Source organism: Adiantum capillus-veneris, chromosome 20, assembly GCF_014529385.1.
Source record: "Adiantum capillus-veneris isolate H3 chromosome 20, ASM1452938v2, whole genome shotgun sequence".
Lineage (NCBI taxonomy): Eukaryota > Viridiplantae > Streptophyta > Polypodiopsida > Polypodiales > Pteridaceae > Adiantum > Adiantum capillus-veneris.
In genome coordinates this window covers 149,905,010-149,930,115 of record NC_140950.1, presented here as the reverse complement: position 1 = coordinate 149,930,115, position 25,106 = coordinate 149,905,010, and the positions used below count along the sequence as shown (strand labels likewise).

The following is a 25,106-nucleotide window of genomic DNA, read 5'->3' as shown; positions in this document are numbered from 1 at the left end:
AAACGATTAAAACGGAATATATTCCCCACTTTACCTACCTTAATTTCATGCATCATAATCCCTTTTGCATGCCCATGAACCACCTTTGTGGCATCATTGGCAATCCCTTTCAATTGATGCACATAAAAAAATTGTGCAAAGACAATGGTTATAAGTATGGCCAAGGAAAATACCATCTAGTATTTGGACTAAATAAATTCCCTTTCTATCCTAAGGTAAATAAGTCACTTAACTCAAATTACCTTAAGTCAAATTACCTTTCACTATTTATTTACCTTAGCGTAAATTAAAATATTTGTACATAAATGGTAAATAACCTTAAAAGTTAGAGCACCAACCACATTTCCCGCTCGGACATCTTCTTCTCCATGTGTGGATGCCAAGGGAGCATCCCTAGGTACCGTCTGCATGTTAGGGTCTCATCGTACACGCTTAGGAGCCATCACGCAAGTATTTTGTTATGTATGGAAAATATCCTCAATAGTTTTCGCAAGGTGATGACCGTCCTTTAATCTTGTGGTTGGATTCAAGCTATGAAACTTTTTAATTGTGGGGGAGGGCATATTTAAAAGATTTTTGGGCTCCTATGATTGGATTGCAAACTGGGCAGGCTAGGCATACATGGCAAGCTGACTTGTTAGGAAAAGATGAAGGGGCAAGCTGACTGGGCATCCACCTAGGATCAAAAATATGCATTTTTGACCTCCTCTTTCCCAGTTGTCTCAAACCTGCCTTACTTGACTTGGTCCTTAATCAGCTAACCCCTTCTTTTAATAACATAACCCACTATAGCCCCTTTTCTTGGCCAATCACATTCAAGCTGCCCTTTCCCTTAATTACCTAGCTCCCCTTTTTAATTAACTTTCTGAGGGTAGCCCACTTTGGCCCCTTTTCTGACCAATAGAAAACATGATAAAGGGACCTCTTAAGGACCATTGTATAACTCCTCCCTTTCGAAAGAGTTATCATCCTCAAAAACAAAAGTAGGAAACCATTTTCACAAAAGGCTAAGTTTTTCCCGTGTGGAACCTTCGATAGGATGGTCCTTCCACTCGACAAGAGCTAGGCACTTAACATGACAATGCGTGTGTTGCTTATGAAATTCTAGAATACATTATGGTTCACATGGTAGAATTGGTGCTTCTATGAGTTCTAGAAGAATACCGTTATCGATAATGTTTTCATTATCATGTAGCCATTTCCATAACTACTAACATGAAACACTGAATATATTTGAGAATGCTCTGGTAGGTCTGGCTTGTAAGCAACACGGCCTACTCTCTTAAGAACTGTGAAAGGTACACAATATCTTGGAGATAGCTTAGGCGTTGGTCCTATTTCATAGATTCTAAATGTTTAGGGACCTTGAGAAACACTTGATCGCCTTCTTCATTTCGTCACTTGTTTTCATCTACATAGTGCTTATAACAATCTTGTGCCTAATGAACATTTAGACAAGATACTTTAAGCATATCAAAATGATCCTATAGAAAATCCTTTTCTTGATATATACGCTCATTAGCTAACCCCACCATAATAGGTGACCTAGGTTGAAACCCATACATAAATATAAATGGATTAAATCCTATAGTTATGTACTTAGAACTATTATAAGCAAACTCCAGAGAATTGGAAGGTAATCTTCCCAATTTGTTTGAGATTTACTTACATAGTTCCTTAACACTAGGTTGGTAACCTAACAGGACATAAAAGTGTCATTTCAGGGTTTTGAAAAAAACCTCCAAAACCATAGTAGATCCACTCATTTTGTAAAATCCTTTCATGAGGTTATAGTTCAAGGCCTACTACACATGGAAAAAATCAAAAACTTGTAAAATTTCTCACCTTTTGGTCACACCAAGCCTCCAAAGTTGATGGACCAGTACATTTTCATCAAAATAGTCATTTCTTACGTTTTGTTGCATAAAACTAAGATTAGGGATTTTTGTAGGACTTGAGATAAATTCCCTAGTTAACTTCAATGGGTTGGTGATCAGAACTTATGATTGCTTCTCACTCACTAATTTTTGTTTTGCCAAAAGAAATAGGTACAAAAAAGTTGAATTTTTACCATTTTGCAAACATATCATCAAAGTTTCTATAGCCACGCTCAATACAAATAATATATGCATGTTTTCTTAGTTCCCTATTGTCCTTTAGGTTGATAAGGAGCCATGGAGCATGTCAAAAGAATAATACATCTCTTACCAAGGGAAATCTTGGGGACAAAGATGAAGTGCTAAATACAGCAAACATGAAAAAACTGGGTTCAACATTATGAGTTGTAGAATCCCATAGAAACTATTCAATATCTAGCCAAATTTGATTCTTATGACTAGATATGGTTACTACCTACAAAATGCATGTAGTCGTCACAAGAAACAAACAATATTGAAAAAGCTATACTTGATATACTAGAATGTTTCGTTTTCTTCCATAATTGAGAAAATCAACCATCGTTGTCTACTATACAAAATAGGGTATTAGGTGCCCCAAAACTCAAGGAATATTAGCTTTATGTTACAATATGTGACATAGAAAATCAAAACTGCATTTGGACATCATGAAAGCCACCCAAAAAATCATAGAAGAGCTAAAATTGGCTAAAAAATAAGATTTGGCAATTTTTGTAATTTGGTCATAATTTACAACTTTCACATTTATTTCTCCCTAGAAGCATCAGGACATGTTGACAACTACTAAAGATAGTTCTCTAGCATTATAGACCTCACAAACATGAATTCTAGAGTGGTATAGTTGCAAAAAGTTGAAAAAAGCCAAAAAAAAGGACCTGTTTTTTCACACAGTTTAGATTGTGAAATGTTGTGCAAGGACAAGGTTAAAGATGGAATTGGTATTCCAAAAAAATGTCGAGTTTTTTTCAGCTCATGAGACAACTTTCTAGATAGATAGAACCTCAAAATACATTTTGAAACTCTTGACATATTTCAAGGAAAATGGTCACTTAACAGGACATAAAAGTGTCCCATTACCAACCTAGTGTTAACATATCTTCTAGGATTTGATTGATGCACTTAGTTTGCCCATTCGTCTCTGGATGATCTGCAGTACTAAGACTAAGCAGCACGGTGTCCAAATGTTGGAACAGATCTCTCCAAAAGTGAATGTTAAAATTTTGATCTCTACTGCTCACTATATTGGCATGGAGTCCATATAGCCGATATGTATTCTCAATAAATAGTCGAGCTAATTGAGGTGTCTTCATTGTCATTTTAGTAGGAATAAACCTACTCATTTTAGTTAATCTATCAATTATTACCCAAATAATATCATACCCACGATTAGTGGTGGGTAATTCGACAATGAAATCCATGGAGATACTTTCCCATTTCACATTGGGAATCTCCAATGGTTGCAAGAGCCCTCTTTGTTTGAGATGCTCTGCCTTATTGACTGTAATGTTCCGTCCTTTGATAAATTCCCTAGTCGTATCTTTGTAAATTCTTTTCTTTAAGTCTGAAAATGATGTATCTGTTGTTCTGTTATCCCAGGACCATAGCTCTGGTCACGGATGTTACTCCTTGAAGACTCATTGATCCAATAAAAAATTTTCCAATTTTCAAGGAAAAATTATAGAAATTTTCATTACAGATTTAGGTCCCAAAATAGGCCAAAAAGACGTTCGGACCAATAAATTTTTCTCCTTGAATTCTAGTCCTAAAAATAGGGACCATTTTATTTTCGGCTAGAATCAGGCAACTCAAGACCAGATTTACGAAACACTTTTCGGGCCGACAATCAAAGTCGCGTATTTAGTATTTTGCGAGAACATGCTACAGTCCAATTAGGTCTCTGGACTTACTTTCCTAGAAATTAGGAGGTCGTTAGGATATGTTAATACAAATATCTACGGCTTTTAAGTCGTGTCTTGCTTAATTAAAATGTGACCAAGATGCGAAAGATCAAATTACATAAAAAATTTATCAACGGGAAAAACAATCCAAATTAATATCTGTGGAAAGATGAAGCCGAGACTGCCCTAACTGAACTTCATCCCAATTCCCCCCTTCTCCTTCTCAGAAGGTCACTAGCTAACCCGCTTGCTAGAATTATCCACTGCGGGAAAAACCAAGCTAATGGACCTGAAGTAAATAAACATTAAGCACTATTATGACATGTGGGGTACTTTGAGTCAGCTAGGGAATGTAGATAAGATATAAAAAGGACATTTTTGAGATAGAGAGCTTCCTGATAGATTTGATAGGTCATGTGGGATGGATTCTCTCTATTTTTTCTATAAAACCATGGTTTGGGGCTTCAATTTAGTGGATAGGAGGAGTGAGGAGATCTCAACTCAAGAATACAAGGTACATTACTGATCATCAAGCTTCCATAGTCCCAAACCTTATCCTAATTTCTCCATTTCTAGTGATTTTCATAATCCTAGAGAGAGGTAATTAGAGTTTAGCTTAACCTCATGCAATCATGAGAAATGGGCTTGCTAAATTACTGATTTTTGTGGTAATTTTTATACATGCAATCTTCCTCCTTCTTAATTACCCTTATCTCTCATTATATTTAGGGAGATCATTATATTTAGAGAGAGGTGGGTTTTTAGCCTACTTATGGCTTAATCTAGAGAGACTGATTAGTTGTAGAGATTAATTATTGAGAAGCTCATGTACAAAGGTTAAAATGAGTTTATATTTTAGTATTATCATGTTTAACCACATACTTATTAAGCATATTTTAGAGAAAAGCATTTAAAAAGCAGTTATTCTCTATTTTTTTCACTTAATCTACAGAAATTGATTAGGTGCAAAGATTAATTATTGAAACACTCATACATAGAGGTTTAAATAATTTTATATTTTAGTATTATTCACAAGTTTTCTCTCTCTAAAAAGTAGCTATCTAGAGAGAGAAAGCACAAGGAAGCATAGGCTAAATGTAATGAATTGTAAAAAGGTTTATTTTGACTCTAGCTTACGTTAGTCAAAAGAATTGCAAAAAGGTTTATTTTGATTCTAGTTTACGTTAGTCAAAATAATAATCATTTACAAGTACAAAACGGACCCTCTCTCACTAGGATTCTAGAGAGAGAATGTATAAAAATGTTAAAAACGGGATGTGCATGGAGTGCATTCAGGCAATGTGAAGTGTCTACAAGCCCATACTACTCTCAAAGTACAAAGGATTAAACTATAAGATCCCAACATGCGATCTTAACGTGTGCATTAATGCCAATAAAAGGGTGGTTCTAAGTGAAACTATAAAAGGTGTGTCCAATGGGTGGTCAGGGGCACACTGAGCTACTATAATAACTGTGGTTGGGTGGAGACTTGCATGAACAATTACCACCTCTTACAAGATGACTGACATGGGTAGAGAATGGACCGTGGAATGTTTCGGTAGTGCTAGCTTGTAAGCAACATCCCCTACACACTTAAGTACTATGAAAGCTTCACAATACCAAGGCTATAATTTTGGCACTTTGCCAACTTTCAAAGTTTTCGCACTATGAGGGACTTTAGGTTAATAGCATGGAAAGGTGGTACAAAAAGGATTGTCCTTAACACTAGTTTTTAATACCTTTGATAGGTGGTCTTCTAAAAGTTTCACATGAAAATAGCCATGTATGTCTATGTGTGTGTGTGTATATATATATATATATATATATATATATATATATATATACATACATATATACATATACATATACATATGTATATACATACATATATATATATATATATATATATATATACATCTATATATACATATATATGTATATATATAGATATATACACACACACACACACATATATATGTGTGTGTGTATATATATATATATATATATAGTCTCATACCAAGAGTAAGGTCAAACGTTAAAACATAATACTTTCCCCCCCTTTACCTACCTTAATTTTATGCATCATAATCCCTTTTGCATGCCCATGAACCACCTTTGTGGTGTCATTGGCACATAAAACAATTTTGCAAAGAAAATGGTGATACGTATGGCAAAGGAAAGTAGCATCTAGTATTTGGACTAAATAAATTTCCTTCATGTCCTAAGGTAAATAAATCACTTAACTCAAATTAACTTTCACCATTTATTTACCTTAGGTGATGGCCTTCCTTCAATATTGTGGTTGGATTCAAGCTATGAAACTTTTTAAGTGGGGGGGGGAGCCCATTTATAACCTTTTTCAGCTCATATGATTGGACTGCCAACTGGGAAAGTGATTGGGTAGGCTAGGCACACATGGAAAGCTGATTGGGCAGGAAAAGATGAAGTGGCAAGCTAACTGGGCGTCCACCTAGGATAAAAAATGTGCATTTTTTACCTCCTCTTTCCCACTTGTCAAACTTGCCTTACATGACTTGGTCCTTAATCAGCTAGCCCCTTTTCTAATAAGCTAGTCCACTAAAGCCCCTTTTCCTGGCCAATCACATTCAAACTACCCTTTGCCTTAATTACCTAGCCTCCCTTTTTAATTAACTTTCACAGGGTAGCCCACTTTGGCCCCTTTTCTGACCAATAGGAAATAGGATAAAGTTGACTTTCCTTTTCCCCAGCTTGAGATGCCTCATAAGCTCAAGCTTATCCTCTTATCCACTCACATCCTAAGGTTCTTTTATTGATTTAAATCGAACATCCTAAGGTCCTTTATTCATTTAAATAACCCTTCTAGATTGGTTAACTAATTAGACATTTAAGATGTGCATAGATTTGTACGGGGATACACATGTGCACAAGAATGGTTGAAAAAGACACATCTTTATTCATTTGGCAAATATGTACATGATGTAGAGTGCGCAGGTGATGGAGAAGGTAGGAAAAAAGACTACGCACACACACCAACACACATTGATACACACACACACACACACACACACACAATCGTTACCCTACAGCAGCAGCCATTCAACGAGCTGCTCTTGTCTTCTTCTCTTTGAACTATTATCCAAAGTATATTTACAACATAGTATAGTCAGTGTCCGGCCGCCCATAGCACAATGGACATATTCTTTAACATCATATTCTTCAACACTCCCCCTCAAGCTCAGAGTGAGCTTGCATATGATAAATTTCCAATGCTTCACGAAAGTAGCAAAACTTCTCCTTTCCAAGAGCTTTTGTGAATATATTCGCAACCTGATCATTTGTCTTCACATACACCAAATCAATCTCACCTACCAAAACTTTTTCTCTAATGAAGTGATAATGTACCTCAATGTGTTTAGTGCGAGCATGGTAAACTAGATTCTTTGCCAACATGATGCTGCTAATATTGTCACAATATATAATGATACTGTCAAGATAGTCAAAACCAAAGTCTACCATAAGTACTCTCAACCATGACTCTTCACATGCTGCCAAAGCTACTCCACGATATTCAGCTTCTGTACTTGATAATGCTGTAGTTGATTGCTTCCATTGCCAATGGAAAATGCATAACCACTTGTAGATCTTCTATCCATAAAATCTCCTGCCCAATCTGCATCTGTTTCACCATAAAGACAAAGCTTCCCATTCTTTTCATAAAACATTCCATAACTGACAGTGGCTTTCACATATCTCATAATCCGTCTCACTGCATTAAGATGACTTTTACATGGCTTTTGCATGAATTGACTCACAACACCCACTGCATAACTCAAATTTGGCCTTGTTATTGTCAAGTAAATAAGGCTTCCAACCATCTTGCGGTACATAGTGACATCCTCAATGTAATGTCCATCATCAAACAACTTCACATTTTGATCAAGAGGTGTATCAACCGGTTTTCACGCTGTCATTCCATACTTCTCAAGCATATCCAATGCGTATTGTCTTTGTATCATCCAAATTCCTGATAATGTATTGACAATTTCAATTCCCAAGAAATATCTCAACTCACCAAGGTCCTTCATGTTGAGTTCTCTCAACAAACTCTTCTTGACATGCAAAATTTGCTCATCATGACTTCCAGTGAGAATCAAGTCATCAACATAGATAACAATAACGATGATCTCTCCATGAACATGCTTCAAAAACAATGAATGATCAGCAGTAGACTGTTTAAATCCAATCTTCTTCAAGAATCTGGTTATCTTTTCACACCAAGCTCTAGATGCTTGCTTCAAACCATACAATGCTTTCTTCAACTTACACACATAATATGGAAACTCTGGATGTTGATAACCCTTTGGCAGTATCATATAAACTTCTTCTTCCAAGTCACCATTCAAAAATGCATTATCCACATCCATTTGCCGTAATTTTGAACCAAACATACTTGCCATTGCTATCACCAATCTGATTGTTGTCATCTTTGCAACTGGATTGAATGTCTCATCATAATCAAGACCTTTTGTTTGTGCATAACCTTTAGCAACAAGCCTCGCTTTGTATCTTTCCACACTACCATCTGACTTGCACTTGACTTTGTATACCCATTTTGAACCAATTGCTTTCTTTCCACTTAGCAAGCGAACCAAATCCCAAGTGTCATTTTTCACAAGAGCATCCATCTCATCATCCATAGCTGACTCCCATTTTGATTTTCCAATTTCCTCTTGAAAACATGTAGGCTCTTTATGTTGCATAGGTGAAACCATGTATGCATAATGTGTACGCATGTAGCCGTTGTATGTCAATCTATCAACTAGATAACGCACCCTCTTTGATCTTTTGAACTGTGGTGCACTCTGCATGATCACAAGGTCCCCAAATATCTGAATGAACAATTTCCAAAGGACTTTGGAAAATTCTCTCCCTCTTTGGAAATGGTAAACGAGATTTCTTTCCAAATTGACAAGCTTCACAAACATGATCAACATTCAATCTGCCAAACTTTGGCAATCCACGTACAATTTGATTTGATTGCATATGCTTTAGTCTTCTAAAATTGACAGGACCAATCCTCTTATGCCATAACTCTGCCCAATTATCTTGAGTAGCTGATTTGTTTGCATACATATCACTGTGTAAACATGGATCTCCAGCTTCCAATGAGAACAAGCGACCTTTCTTTCTTCCGCGTGCCAATATCTTACCTGGCCTGCCTTTGTGAAACTCCTCTATGAAGCATCCATAACAATTAAAACGGACTTGCAACCCTTGATCTGTGATTTGTCCAACTAATGCTAAATTCTTTGTGATTGAAGGCACATATAGAACATCTCCCAATGTGTTGTATGTCCCGTCTTTTTCTAGCAATGGAACTGAACCAACATGTGTAATCCGATGCATAGTATCATCACCTGTAGCGACAAACTCATCCTCTTCTAACTTCTCTTTTCTGTCAAACCATCCACCATGATATGTCATATGATTTGTGGCACCACTATCTAAATACCAATCATCTGTATGATGTGACTCCACCATGCTTCCAACAACATGCTCCATAGGAAATAAATGTCCACTTGATCTATTGTCATATATACTTTGACCATGAGGATTGTATCCAACAAAGTTTCCTCCATGTCTACCATAACCTCGGCCTCTTCCACCATGATCACGATTTTGATTTAGCCTTGTGTAACATTCTCTTTCAAAGTGACCATAAATGCCACATCTGTTACAATATCCATCTCTTTGAGGATGTACAAATCGTCCACCTCCACATCCATGAGATCGGGATCTCCCCCTTCCTCTTTGGCTATAATCATTGTAACTTTGGCTTTGTTGGTTTTTCCATTGACCTCTTCCAACATTGTTTCCTCTTCCACCTCTATTGTTTCCACGACCTCTACAGTAAAAAATCTGATCTCTGGAATAGTTATTTGATGTAGAAGGACCTGACTTGCCTAACTTCACCTCTTCTTGCAAACAAAGGTTTACTAACTCTTCAAAATCAGACATGTGTCCTCGAACAGATATAGATGTATCCAATGACTTGTATTCCGGTCCCAAACCATTCAATGTCACCGAAACTAAGTCATCATCTGGAACTTCAACATTCATACTCGCAAGATCTTCCTGTATTTCCTTTATCTCTGTCACATAATCTGATATGGATCTATTTCCTCGCCATAGACAATGTAACCTTTGCTTCAAGTGAACTTTTCGTGGTTCTGTATTGAAGTTGTTCATTCTTGGTAGTATCTCCCATGCTTCCTTTGGAGATTGAGCCTTCTTCACATGTGGTATAAAGAAGTCACTAATGCATAGTGAAATCCAATGCATCACTTTCCTTGAATTCTCGATCCATTTCTAGTAAGCTTCTACTCCTGCTTGCCATGTTTTATGTGCTTCAACATTCTCTCTATTTGGTTCCAAACCAACCTCGGGACACTCTTGTTCACCTGTAATGTAATCCCATAAACCTTGGCCCATGATAAAGTTCTGCATCCTGTAAGACCATATGCTGTAGTTCCCTCTGGTCAGCTTCTCTCCAACAATCTGTGTGACTTCAGTTGAACTTTCTGCCATCTTCACTCTCTCAATTGCTTCCAAAGGATTTTGATAAAATTTTGGCAGAGTTTCGTTTGTATTTTGACAATATCTCAAGTGACAATCTCAACCAAAGTGCTCATAAACACTGACACAAAATCTCTCACTATCAAGGGAAAATCCACTAACTAATTTTTCCACAGACTGACTCAATACTATGCATAAATACTCTAAAACAATGTCCACATGGACCTATATGCAAATACAATCCATACGTTGTCATGTACCACATATCCATACATCCACCTTCTTTCCATAGTCGTAAACGACATATGAGGTCTTTCGCGGGGCCAGTCGGGGGTTCGCTCCAGTAACTAATCCACCTTGCCAAGGTACCAAAGCTCCCAAGGCAAGGCTTCAAAAAACCTCACTCGAACCTCACAAAGGCTGCAGTTTTCCAAAATACATTAACCGCATATCCATACATAACCACAAAGTACTCAATCTGACAATATAACCGCCTCAACTTCTTCCCACAACCTTTCTTACATAGGCGGCTGTCCATAACGGACCCACAACAACCAAACATAATCTTTGATAACAAAATATCATGATGCAAAAGCTCCATGTCGCTCTCCAAAACCTATGTAAATGCTAAATTCTTCACCTGTAACCTGTAAATCTACTGTCGAGTGCAAAACTGGAAATCTCCTATGCTTGTGTGAGCTGGCTGTTTGCTACAAAAAATTGCAGATTTTGCAAATCTCAGTATGCCAATGCGTCCGGAATGCCCAAAAACATAAAGATAGACTCCTGTATCACTGCATTCCGAGTTCGGGTAAGCGAGTTATGACAAAAAAAACCTCTCTTTTTTGCTGTTTTTCAGAGCTGCGGAAATCTGTGTATTGACTGTGGCTCCTTAAACTGAGCTCTGATACCACTTTGTAGAGTGCGCAAGTGATGGAGAAGGTAGAAAAGAAGACTACGCACACACACCAACACACATCGAGACACACACACACACACACACACACACAGAATCGTTACCCTGCAGCAGTAGCCATTCAACGAGCTGCTCTTCTCTTCTTGTCTTTGAACTATTATCCAAAGTATATTTACAACAAAGTATAGTCAGTGTCCAGCCGCCCATAGCACAATGGAAATATTCTTTAACATCATATTCTTCAACACATGATAGGTTTGGATATATGTACAAGACTGAGTAATGGGGACATTACATTCAACCCCCCTTAAAAAGGGTCAACCTTAAAAAGGCTCAAGATGCCCTCATCTTGGAGATACCTACACCTAGGTATCTATCAGAAAAAAAAAAGTGTCCGACTCCTAGACTAATCTGCAAGAGTGGGTTCCTCCGCATTAACAACATTCACTATGGCAATTGCTCCACGTCCTCTTCCTTGTCCTCCATTTCTGTTACGCCCACCATTTTAATTACGTCCACCATGTCCACCTCTCCCAGGTGCTTGTTGATCTATTTGGACAAGTTTGAGACAATCTCCCTAAAAGTGGCCATGTTCTCCACATCCAAAACAATTTCCACGTGGTGATCTAGCCTAATTTGTGGAGTAAACACGAGGCCTGAATGGAGTAGGTTCGGGATTTGCTTGGTTACACCTCAACTATGGTGCTTGAGCATTCTGGGATGGGTTTTCTCCTACAAGGGTAAAAGTAAGCCCTTTTGCAAGAGGCTTTGCCCTTATGAGTGCATCTTGGATTGACTAGGGTCGTATAGCTAGTATTCAAGGACTCAATGAGACCTTGACAAAAACACGCCACTTGTTGGTCACCTGTTACATCTGGCGCATACCTCCACAGAGTCACAAACTTGGAGTAATATTCTTCCAAGGTTATGCAAGTTTGCTTCAAGGCAAAGAACTCATTCATCTTTATAGCTTCATGTGTTGGGGTGTGAGGTGCCCGACCTATTGCGATCACAGAAAACCTACCGCTGTCGGACATCCTTTAGATAGTTGACTAGGCTTGTAAGGAAATCCAATGGACGACACCCTGGACTTGCACCAAATCCAATGGATACGACCTAGAAGAACCTAACCTAGTTCTCTCTCAAGAATGGTCATCTAAATAGTCTTTTAATTCCCATCAACACTTTCAATCCGCTCAGACATGCGGTGGGAAAGTGGAGGTACTTCATCCTTGGTTCAAGGCATGGTTCTTTTTTCCTGATCTTTCACGGACACAGCCACCATACTTCCCTCTAAGATGAGGGACTCAATCTAAAAGAGAGACCTAGAGAAAACTTAACTTAAGTTGGAAAGCACCCGACTTATCGGGTCCACCTAGCACTATGGAAATGGTATCACAAGGACATCCAATTTCCCCCGCTTTCCACCCCGCATGCACCTATTTTTTAAAAACTAATTACTACCACATTGTTAAGACATTTAAAAAATGTATTCCTTTACTTTAGTAATTTCACAATGTGATTTCAGAAAGCCCTTCAATCAATGGAAGATAGTATTTTAACCTTGTCTACCATTTAACGAAAAAGAAACCTTTAAAAGGATTGGGGGAAAACATTAGTTTTTGTAGATAACCGAGACCCCCTTCTTTGAAAAGAGTGGTCTATAGCTTAGAAAATCTAATACATTTTATACTTTGAAAAAAGTAATTCTTTCAACCTAAGAGTTGGATTATTCAAATCCTGGCTTGGCCCTGTTGAGACCGTCACCAAGACTTAAAACAAAAGCACCAAGGGACCCCCACTCAAAGTGAGTGTGATCCAATTCTTGGAGGGCATATATACACTACCAATCCCATAGCCCAAGGGAGTTGGTAGCTTATTTACCTCGGCAAGGCTGGCCAAAAATGAGGTAAACTAAAGAGGCAGAGAAATCAAAAAAGTCGAGCACTCGTGTTGAAACGCCATAAGAGTTATGAGTGCCTAAGATTCCGTCCGTCAGGTACAATCATCTGGGGATCAAAATCACCTGATTTAGAATTGACCTGATGGTTTTACTAAAGAAACGTTATAACCTAAAAAGGTAATTTAATGGAAGACATTCTTTTCAACTTGAATGTAAATACGTGAACGTAACCGTGTTTCCTTTGGTTTAGAGAAACCAATTCTTATCGTCGATGTTTTCATTTTGGGGAAACAAACTAGGGACTCGTATGACTTTTAAAAAAACTAAAATAAAGAACTTAGTCCTATAAAAAGACCCAACTTGTAGAGGCTCTTCCTCCATCATCACCGGGACTTCTTCGACCCGTGTAGGGGGAGGCTGGCTGGACCGGCCTGGTTGTATACCACCCCACTACGTGTAAGCTTTGGTGCCATCCCGGTTAACTTAATCTTAGAAACTAAAGTGGTGAGAAGGATTCTTGACAAATGCTGTAAGAATTCAATTCTACGAGATTAGGGAAGAAAAAAATAAATAAATAATTTTTAGCGTATTTGTTCAGTTTGGAGAGATACACTATCTCTCGTGCGAGACAACTTTTTAAGAAAGATTTCAAGGTTAATACTTGGATGTTCCTACTTACTTAACTTAGTAGTAATTTTAAAAATCTAGGTGTGGATATTTTCTTAGAGAACTAAAAATTCCTAATTTAGTGTTTCAATACCTTCTCTCTAAACTTTAATTAAAACGTTGAGAGTATTATTTTATTCTAACTTAATAAGAATGAAGAAACACACTAATTAAACCTCTTCACTAGAGGTTTTTACTTAATAACTTTGCTTGATACCCTCTCTTTCTAGAAAGGTGGTGTTTTTATATCATCTCTCTAACTTTTCTAAAAGTATAGAGAGTATTTAACAAATTTAATTTGATAATAAGGTAAAACTAACCTAAATACACTTTTTCACAAGAGGTTTTTAAAATATATATTTTCTTGATATCTTATCTCTCTAAAAAAGTGAGAAAAATAGGGTTTTACATCATCTCTCTAGATTTTTTAAATTACAGAGATCACCTATCCAATCCAACTTAATAGGAATGTAAAACTAACCATAATACACCTTTTTACCAGAGGTTTTTACAAAATGAAATTGTTTACTACTCCATCTCTCTAAAAAAAGTAAAAAAATAGAGTTTTATATCATCTCTCTAAGTTTAACAAAAATACACAGATCAAATATCAAATCTAACTTGATAGGAATGTAAAACTAACCTAATTCACCTCTATACCAGAGGTTTTAAAAAAATTAAATTGTTTACTACTCCATCTCTCTAAAAAAAATAAAAAACAGGGTTTTTACATTATCTCTCTAAGTTTAACAAAAATACAAAGATCAACTATCAAATATAACTTTATAGGACTGTAAAATTAACCCTAATTCACCTCTGTACTAGATTTTTTTACAAAATGAAATTGTTTACTACTCCATCTCTCTAAAAAAAAGAAAAAAAATAGGATTTTTACATCATCTCTCTAGGTTTAACAAAAATACAGATATCAACTATCAAATATAACTTGATAGGAATTTAAAAATATCCCTAATTCACCTTTGTACTATAGGTTTTTACAAAATGAAATTGTTTACTACTCCATCTCTCTAACAAAATTAAAAAATAGGGTTTTTACATCATCTCTCTAGGTTTAACAAAAATACAGAGATCAACTATCAAATCTAAATTGATAGGAATGTAAAAATAACACAATTCACCTCTATAACGGAGGTTTGTACAAAATGAAATTGTTTACTACTCCATCTCTCTAGAAAAAGTGAAAAACAGTGTAAAAAACTGCTTTTTGACTCTTTCCTCTTAATTGGTCTTAATAACCTATCAGTTAAAATTAATATAAGGGAGAATGAGAGTCTAATTAACCTCTGTTCAATAGGTCATAGCTTAATAGATACCCTTCCTAACCTATCTCTCTAGAAAAGGCTTAAAAAACCTCTTAAAACCCACCTCTCTCTAGATTTGAGAGGGGAAATTATTCCTAATCTTAATTACAATAACAAATAAGTAAAATGGAAGCTTAATTACTCATGGTTGCGTGATTTTAGGCTTAGAAGCCCACTACCTCTCTCTAGGGTTAGAGCCTCCTTAGTAGAACAACAAAACACGGTGCATCTTGATGAAGGGAGTACATCGAAGGACCCCATAAGTTCACATTCGTATCCAGACTGGGCTCAACTTCACACTCCCCCACATAGTCCAGTGCAAGCTGAGGGCATAGATGCTTTCAAAAACATTTCTACAAAAGAATGACAATGCCCGTAGGCCAGTCTTCTACAACGGGTTCCCGCCACGCAAAAACCCAAGTTGAAGAACAGGTGAGGCATCTAAGGGACTTATTTGGGAACAAAGATGTAGAGGAGAGAGATATATATATCTCATAGCTGAAAGCACGATATGGGGAGGATTGGAAGTTCACTTCAGATCCATTCCTCCTACATATTCGGCTAAAGAAGATTGCTCCTATCCCCTACATTGAGTGGCCTAATAAGGCTGAAAGATTTCAAGTGTACCCATATATGACAGATGATATTGGTGTGCATGGCACAACAGATAGTAAGGCTCGTCAAAGAAGAAGTTGGCTAGGCATGGATGCGCTTTAAAGAAAATTCATTTGCGGCCCACCAGAATCTAACAGACTTCACGGAGATCCGCATTGTCACTGCTGCTACTGCAGAAATCCAATACTTGGCGCGCCATTGGATATGTGCTCATCTCACAAGCACAAAAGAGACCAAAAGCCACCACAGTTTGGGACACAAGAGTGGGAGAAAATGTTTCAAGAATAGCCCTCATGGATACACAGGTACTTGAGGAATAAAGATTTTTATATGAGATGTACAAAGGGGCCCTAAAAGCTATACAAGCGGACCCGCTTTACTACCCCACAGAGAGGAGATGGAAGTGGGAACAATGGGAAGCCCTCAATGCCAACGACAAAAGGATCTCATACAACTTCCCACTACTCCCCAATCAAGAGTACACATCACTAGGAGCTTTCCAAAATGCAATGGTGAACCTGGTCAAAGCATGGAATTTGATTCCCAATCTAGTAATCGCGGCCACTTGTCGCTTCTTGAAGCTCATCCTGCTGCTCACAAAGCTCCCTAACTATGATGACACACTCATAATTTGGGATTTGAGTCAAAAAATGGTATTGCTCTCTCTGCTTTTTCTGCTTCCGCTTCTCTCTGTGTGTGTGAGGGAGGTGTTGTGGGCTTACAAGGAGGATTCCTCTTTGCGACTTGGCTTACCACGAGCATCGACTATGTGAGAGGAGCGTCCCATCTGACCCAAGGAGATAAGTGTAGGCGAGGAGGTGCGTGACACACCTTCTTCTTCTTCTTCTTTTGGAACACTTTTATTTCTAAGTATTTCAAAGATTTGATTTATTCTTTAGCACAATGGTATATCATTATGTAGGCTTAGAAATTGAAATGGTTCTCTTACATTTAGTCATCATATAGGTTTAGAATTGAAATGGTTCTCTTATATACTCACCACTTGAAAATACATTCATAAGCGAAAAAGCTAAGAGACTACCAAAAAAGAACGCGGGTGCTCGTTGGACCCGAGCTTAAATTTTAAGCTTGTCCATGTTTAGTGCATGATGATCGATTAATATGAGCCTCCCAACCCTACCATGCACAATGAGGACCATTGATCCCCTTGCCACCCCCTAATAAATGTCCCATCGTAGATAGTCTAGAGGAGTGGTATGTCCAAACGTCCTCCATTGTTGCCTACATGGGGAGAACGAGTGTGGGTATTCGTGACCGTACCCTCGAAGAAAAAACAATGCCTTTAAGTGGCAACAATCTTTTTTTAGAAAAGGACATAGTTACACAACTTGTAAGAGCGTGTTAGCTATTTGATTTGACATCAGGATAACTATTGGAATGAGAGTCCTCTAAGACTCTAAAGAAAAGCCAGGATGTTGATCATGCCTTTGCTTTAGAGTGGTAGTACACCAAAATATGAGTAACCCAATCATCCAGTCACTTTGTTCACATGTCCTCTCCTATCCCTTTCTCGGCCTACTTAGTGGTGCATTTTCCCCGGAAAAACCTATGATCAATTATTAATTAACAATAGTTTAATAACCGGGGTTTGGTAAATAAAAGTGTCTTGGAACACTTTTATGCCTAAGTATTTTAAAGATTTGATTTAGTATTTAGGACAATGGTATATCATTATATAGGTTTAAAAATTGAAATGGTTCTCTTATATTTAGTCATTAGATAGGCTTAAGAATTGAAATGATTCTCTTATATATACTCACCACTTAGAAATTGGATGGCCTCTACCCTCGTCACTAAATCACATGGGCCATACATGAAGCCCAAGTGATGGGATCAGTGGCCAGTGTTCTCGCTGCACAGATCTAGAGGCCAAATGGAGGGGCCAAATTTTTTTGGGGTTGCCCGAGTTTCAACGCCCTGGTGCTTGGTAAGCAAGCACCTTGACCAACTCACCCGCATGACCATGTTGTGCTAGTGCCCGAGTTTTTGTGGTTATATTGTGAAACGCCCATGCCCGTGTTCGATAAATTCGCGCAAGTTCGATTTTTTTAAAAATTCCAATGGCCCGAAATGCATCGTGATGCATGCCTGAGCTCACTACCGTGGATCCCATCACTTTTGATGACGTGGCCTCCATGTGATATAGTGCTGAGGATGTCCTACATTAAGGTACATGCTCTTGGGATTTGATTGTATGATTACAAATAGAGATTCCCAAGAAATCAGCTTCAACTATTGTCACAAGCTTGCATTTGGTCAAGAATAGTGTCAGCCCGCACTTCTGTAGCAAGTTGTAGAATTCTTGTAGGTGGTGCATATGGAATGCCATATCCTTAGAGAAAATGAGGATATCATCAATGTTGGTAATGCAGCAGTGTGCAATGGGCAGGAAAGTCTTGCTAACTTTCTCTTGACATAAGGAAGCAGTTGGGACCAAAAGGAAGGCCAAGTCCATTCATATTGCCCAAAAGGAGTTATGAATGTTGTTTTGTACCTGTGGGCAGGATGAACTTTGAATTACCAAAAACCTGATTTGACATCAAACTTTGAGAAGATCTGACATCCCTTGATTCTTCTTAATAGATCATCTTTGAGAGGGATTGGATGTTTTGGCAAGATCAAAAACTTATTTAGAGATTTGTAGTTGATTACTAAACTCTTTCTTCCCCAAACTTATTCAGAATGCTTGTTTACATAGAAAGCTTTGCACGTCCATGGAGAAGATGATGGGGTGATCATTCCTTTTTGTAGAAGAGGATCAATCTCTTCTTTGCAGAGCTTCTAGTCGGCTAAACTCATGTCTTTGTGTGATGCTTTTGTAGGATTAGCATCTGGAACAGAAGGCAATGTGATCATGTTGTTTTCATGTTCCCAGAATGCTAATGGATAATCACTAGCATGCTCCAGAATCTTGGTAGTCAGCTCTGTAATCTTTGTTGCATATTTTTCTATTTCTTTTACAAACCATGTAAGAAACCTATCATGCTTAGGATTAGGTAAAACTAGATTATTGATAAGCTGATTATCACATACAGTTAAATGATGCATGCCAATGGTAGATACTAAAGCACAAGTAGTTTCCTTATGCTCATAATGGAATGTAAATACCTAATGTTCAAATGTGATTGGAAACCATGTAAGAAACCTATCATGCTTAGGATTAGGTAAAACTAGATTATTGATAAGCTGATTATCACATACAGTTAAATGATGCATGCCAATGGTAGATACCAAAGCACAAGTAGTTTCCTTACGCTCATAATGGAATGTAAATACCTGATGTCTCATAACCATATTTAGTGCCTATTGGGTTTCTCCTTCTTGGTGGTGGTGTGGAGAAAATGGAATCTGGAATTCTTCTACACTTCTAGGTTTAACTTTATCAGTGATTAACTGATGTAGAAAGTTCTTAGGATTGGGGACTTCTTTGGCCAAATGTTTTTCTAAGGTCTTTCCTTTGCGTTTCTCAGCAAACAGAGGTATTTGCGTAATTGCCATATGCTGTTTGCTAGACTCTGCATAGGTTTCAAAGGCAGTAGCCATGAACTTTGATGCAGCTTTACTTGTGCCTGTTCTGACAAAAGGTTCTGTTTTTCATGGTTCCCAATATGTCTGCTCTTGTTCTTCTGTAGATTCATTGGTTGAATCTTCTGGTGCTGGGCGAGACCATGGTTGAGATGAATGAGGTTGGCGAGGTTGCAATAATGTAGAATGCTTAGATTGAGAAAACCTTCTCCCTCTCCCCCGGAATGTAGGTTGCATCATATTGAGTGCAGGTAATGTAATCAAATGTATGAGCATTAATGGGTGTAGCCTCCGTTTCCCACTCAGAACTAGATTCTTCAGAAGAAGAAAGAACATCAATGACAGAGAGAACAATTGTGTAATACATGTTCTCTTTAAGTTCCATGTGTCTGAACTTCTTCGACCTTTTAGTGCAATCCTTGGCCCAATACCCTTTCTGTTTGCATATAAAACACATATGTTTATTAGCAAGTGAAGAAGTGGGATGAGATATGTATCTACGTCTACATATGTAAGCTTTGGGCCTATATGCAGATGTGGATTTGGATTTTACAGGGTTACTCCTTGGACAGGCACAACCAAATTTATTTGTACAGGGGTTGCATGTTCCCACCAATCCTTTAGAATACCCACAAACCCTACAGCTAACATTTCAGTAGCCTGTTGTGCAGAACTACCAACTAATCTTTTTTTATATGCCCAATTAGACATATACTATAGTACTGTCACTATATCTATGGCATATACTTTATCAATGTTAAAATAAGTGACATCTCACACTTTCCTAATGCAGTGTGATAAATCATTTTTTGGTATTGTGTAATCTGTGACGACAGAGGTTACCACGGATTCTGCACTAGGTGAGGCTTCACCTTCTTTAGATCTATACATATTCAATGGGATATGTTTTGGCGACATAAATTCTTTTCTTTACTTGGTGAACCTAAACTGTGGAATGGGAGTTGTGTAGGTCATGGGGGCAACAACTTCCCGGGAGGTCACCCATCCCAGTACTGTTTCCGCGCATATGCGCTTAACTGTGACGTTCCACAAATTGGTCTAGCCATCCAGACCCCAAAACCTTAAGGTGTTAGGGACCTCCGGTCTAACCAATTTATGCAAGCCTCATAGATAGACACCACTTTGTCACCACAAGTTGGGCTTACCCCAACAATCGCCCCCTTAAGCCAAACTTGGGACTTTCCCGTCCCCTTGAGTACCAACGTGTTTCGTCTTTTTCTGGGCTCAGAGGTTGAGAGCTTCAACGTGGCCGGGAGCTAGCTCAGAGGTTGAAGTCAACATCAACATGTCCTGTTCCACGGACTCAGAGGTTGTACTTTGAACCATGGCTCTGATACCAGTTGTAGGTCATGGGGGCAACAACTTCCCGGGAGGTCACCCATCCCAGTATTGTTTCCGCGCATATGCGCTTAACTGTGACGTTCCACAAATTGGTCTAGCCATCCAGACCCCAAAACCTTAAGGTGTTAGGGACCTCCGGTCTAACCAATTTATGCAAGCCTCATAGATAGACACCACTTTGTCACCACAAGTTGGGCTTACCCCAACAAGTTGATGGCCAAGAACTAGGGCTAGTATGGCTATCTTTCTGTGTATGCTTGCTATAGATAGAGGCTAGTTGATCTAGCTTGACATCTAGTTGATAAAGTACAGTGTTTTTCACATTAAATGTATTATGAAAATCGGTTTTGTAGTGGTCAATAAGAAGTTGAGTATCTATATGTACTCTATTTACACGTGCATCTATTAATGTACATTTTTCCCATAGGTCTCTCATTCCTACAGTGATCCAGTTTGTTTGCCTAGCGTGCATAGTGTATCTAGGCTTTACATTATCTGCTAGGACCATGTATGAAGCTATTTCTATGGATTTTGAGGTTCCTACAGGAGGTTTCTAAAAAACATCAAAATAATAAAAGGCTTTATATGGACCTGAAGAACGTTGGACTCACTTAATTGGTGTAGGCTCATCCTCTAGTGGTGGTGCAAGAGATGCAACTGGAGGTGCAGAAGATAACAACCTTTTGCATGCTTGACAAAGAACATTGCACCCCTCCTAAAGAGTGGTGTCATGGGCACACTGTTGAAATATTTGAGATAAAGGAACAGCTGAAGACGATGGACTAATGGACAAGGAACGTTGCAGCCGGCGTTGAGCCTTGACAGGCTCCCCAACTTTTTGCTTGAGTTTCAGCAAGGCTTTGCCAAATGGTGTGACCACATACTAATGGGGTTGCACCATATCTGAAATTGTCAAGGTCTATGGTTTAGGGCGCACATCAGTAGTGTCGAAGTAATATCAATATGCCAATCTTCAGGTAACTTAACTTCAGACCAAGGAATCCTATCTAGAGTAAGAAGTTTCTGGCTATGGTCATCAGCTTTGATAATTATCTTTTGGCCTTTCGACTGCTGTTGGGTATGATCTGTATGTTCTAACGCAGAGAGTTATCGCTCATAGATAGAAGGAAATCCAGTATTAATGGCTCTACATGTGAAGCTATATGCTAGTTCTAGAACACGAGACCCTTCTTTCATGTCTAGTCCTTAAACATCTATGGCAAGCACTATACATCTATCAAAATAAGGATCAAAAAGATATTTTATAGTTGATAAGATCAATGAGACCCTAGATGCAACCATTGAGGCACATAGAAGTCACATAGTAGCTCTAGAAGATCTCCCTAAGAAGCTTCAAGAGTGAAGGAAGAAAATATTAATCTTGTTGTACATCAAAAATTGATCAGAGAAGCTCAATCAATGTTAGAAGGGCCCCCACCTGCCATTCCTAAAGGACCTATCTCATTGAAGCCTACGTTAGAAACCATTCCTGAGGGTGCATCTAGCATGGAGAGGGGGATCGAGTGAGCCTATACCACCAGAGCCAATAAATAAGCCAATGACCTACAAAATGCAACCAGAGGAAGTTTTTAGACCAAATCATAGGTTTCTTCATGGGGAGGATGTTCCAGAGATTGATGAAAATTGGGCTAGGGAAATGTGTGAATCAGTTCACAATAAGGTCCAAGAACTATTGTCCTCAATGGGTACCCCCCCACTATTAGAGGTTGACTTTGATCAACCTTTGGAAAAAGATTTTGAGAACTTACCGTTCCATGAGGGAGAGCACAAATAAGGGCTTCTACACGTAGTAAGCATACTCTTCATACAATGCCATCCTATTTGGGAGAGTATGAGAGCCATTCCACGGTTCTAAAGATACCATCTACAAGAAGAGAAATACCAAAAGAGAGGGACATGGGGAATTTACATGCTATACTATCTACACCGGTTACATGTACCCTACCCTAATTGATCTCCTAAAGCTTAGGCTAGAATTATGGAACGATTTGGCTGGGTGCTTAACTGATCAAGGCTTATGGGGGAAGCACACAGTACTACAAAAGGTACACACTCAAGATGTTACATCTCAAGAAAATAAACAGGTGATGCCGGTTCCAATCAATAAAGTGGGCCAGTACTATGAGGATGATCAAGGCAATGCCACACTTCCAATGGAGATAAATGAAGTAGTCTCAACAGCCATACTTGATAGTGGGGATGGAGTGAGCATAGCCATAAAGTTGATGTGGGAAAAATGGGGAAAACCTGTCATTCGGAGCACACAAATGCATCTACAACTAGCTGATGGTAGTCTGGAGAGTTCTATAAGGCTACTAGAGAAGGCCTTAGTCAAGTCATGTGGGATCGAGTACGAGCACACCTTTGCCATTGTTGACTTTGGCAAGGAGACCAACTATGAGGTGATCCTAGGTAGACCATTCATGCGCCAATTGCAAATGATTCAAGATTGGGGTTATAATTACCTATATCTAAGGCATAACTCTGTAATTACACGAGTCAATCGCAAGAATCATTCCTATCCATATGTTACACAGTCTCCAGTGCATGAGTTTGATTCTGCTTCCTCTGAAGCAACAAGAGTTACCACATTTGATGGGAGAGAAGACCTATGGATGTGTGGAGCCTCTCACAACAAGGATTTCAACCCAGAAAGACTTAATGGAAATAGAAGTGTATCAGATGGTTCTTATGTTCCACAACCATTCCCTGAACATTTGATAGATCCCTTGGAGTGGATTCATGTGTTGGCAACATTATCCACCTGTGCTCTACTAAGACCAATTCAATTCTATGACCTAGATGGATATGATATTGTTCCAATTAGAATGGTACAACCAATTATAGGATGGAAAATATTGGATGAACAATTCTAAGAGACATTCCAAATCTCTGCATTGCACGTTGAAAATGACGAAAGTGTCAAATGATGCAGATCAAGAGGGGTGGTCTGACACCCTTATAAACCTAGACTCTGATAACAATTGGGAGGTCCCTGAGGAAGAGCTAGAAAAGGTAAGATTAATCTTGAAAGAAAGGGAGGTTCCTCTTGAGATCCCTCTAGGTAAACCAGGATGAAGATTCTGTAAGAGGCATATGAAGTTTCAAAAACAGGCTGAAAAAGAGCGACGAGAGAAAAAGAAACAAGAAGAGGAGGATCTCGACAAAGCACATTTCGTTCCACCTTCTAATTTCTCTAGAAAGAATGAGTACTTGTATTATGTGGAAGCACAAGACTGCATTAAAGATGAAGTAAAGTGGCAACATGGGTTTCAACTCATTGAAAAGCTCATTGTTGCCAATGGGGGTGATGGGGGCTTTTCACAAGCCAAGCTCCCATACCCCTCTTCTCTCGTCCCCACCCCATGAAAACCCCCTCTTATGGAGGGAGTGATAAAAGGCATTGGAAAAAGTAAGAAAAAAATAAAGTATGATTATGTAAATATATAAGAAAGGTAAAATAGGCCACCTCATGCCTGCGGGGTAGCCCATCCCCACCTTGCCTCCTTTTTTCTTCACTGTTGCCCCGCCGTGTGCCCTTTTCCTCTCCTCCACTCAAAAGGTCAACCCCCTCTCTCTTCCCCTTGTCCTTTCTCCTTTCTCTCTCCTCTCAAGCTACCCCACCTCTCACCAATAATGCATTATAACTCACCAACAATGCACCCTAACTCACATGCAACTTACCCTATCTTCCAAAATAGTATACCCCACCCCCTCTTTCTCTCTCCTATCATATCCCATGACCAAAATACCCCCCTCTCTCTAAAGGGCGCCATGTCTCTTGTCTTGTAGCTAAATAACCTCCCCCACACTCACACACACTCAGTTTCACTAAAAAAGGTGCCCACAGACCCATCCCTACCCGGTGGTTACCTGATTTTTTCTTGTGTTCACACACATCTGCACACAAATTCACCTTTGAACACACTCCCCTCTCTCCCCTCTTGTAATTACTTTATTCTCCATGTCACCTCTCACTTTTTTTCATCCACCCATCTCTCTCTCTTAGTCTCTGTCTCATGAGACTGCTGTTCTGGCACATATACACACAGCCAGACAAGTGGGGCCCACAGTCACATGGCCTATGTAGATAATGATTTTTTCATTTCTAAATTCTAGAATTTCTCCCCCCTCCTCCCCTATATAAAGAGGGGTCACCATCACACTAAACACACACACACCATCACCAAAGAGTACACTATGCACTGTGTGTGCCTAGTGCACACACACACACACCCACACCATCACCATCACCGCAATCACCATGCTCGTCGTAAGCATGACCTCTACACCCTTGGACTATGGAAGATGAAGGGAAACTAAATGAAGGATGATGGCCATAACCCTCGTGGGAGTCTTCGCCATCAACTCCCACCTATCCGC

The 25,106-nt window shown here is 38.7% G+C and overlaps 1 pseudogene; it reads right to left on the bottom strand.

The window, feature by feature from the left end:
• Positions 1 to 20,051, bottom strand: part of LOC147433390 (uncharacterized) — an 85,158-nt pseudogene extending 65,107 nt beyond the window's left edge.
• Positions 20,052 to 25,106: the final 5,055 nt, after the last annotated feature.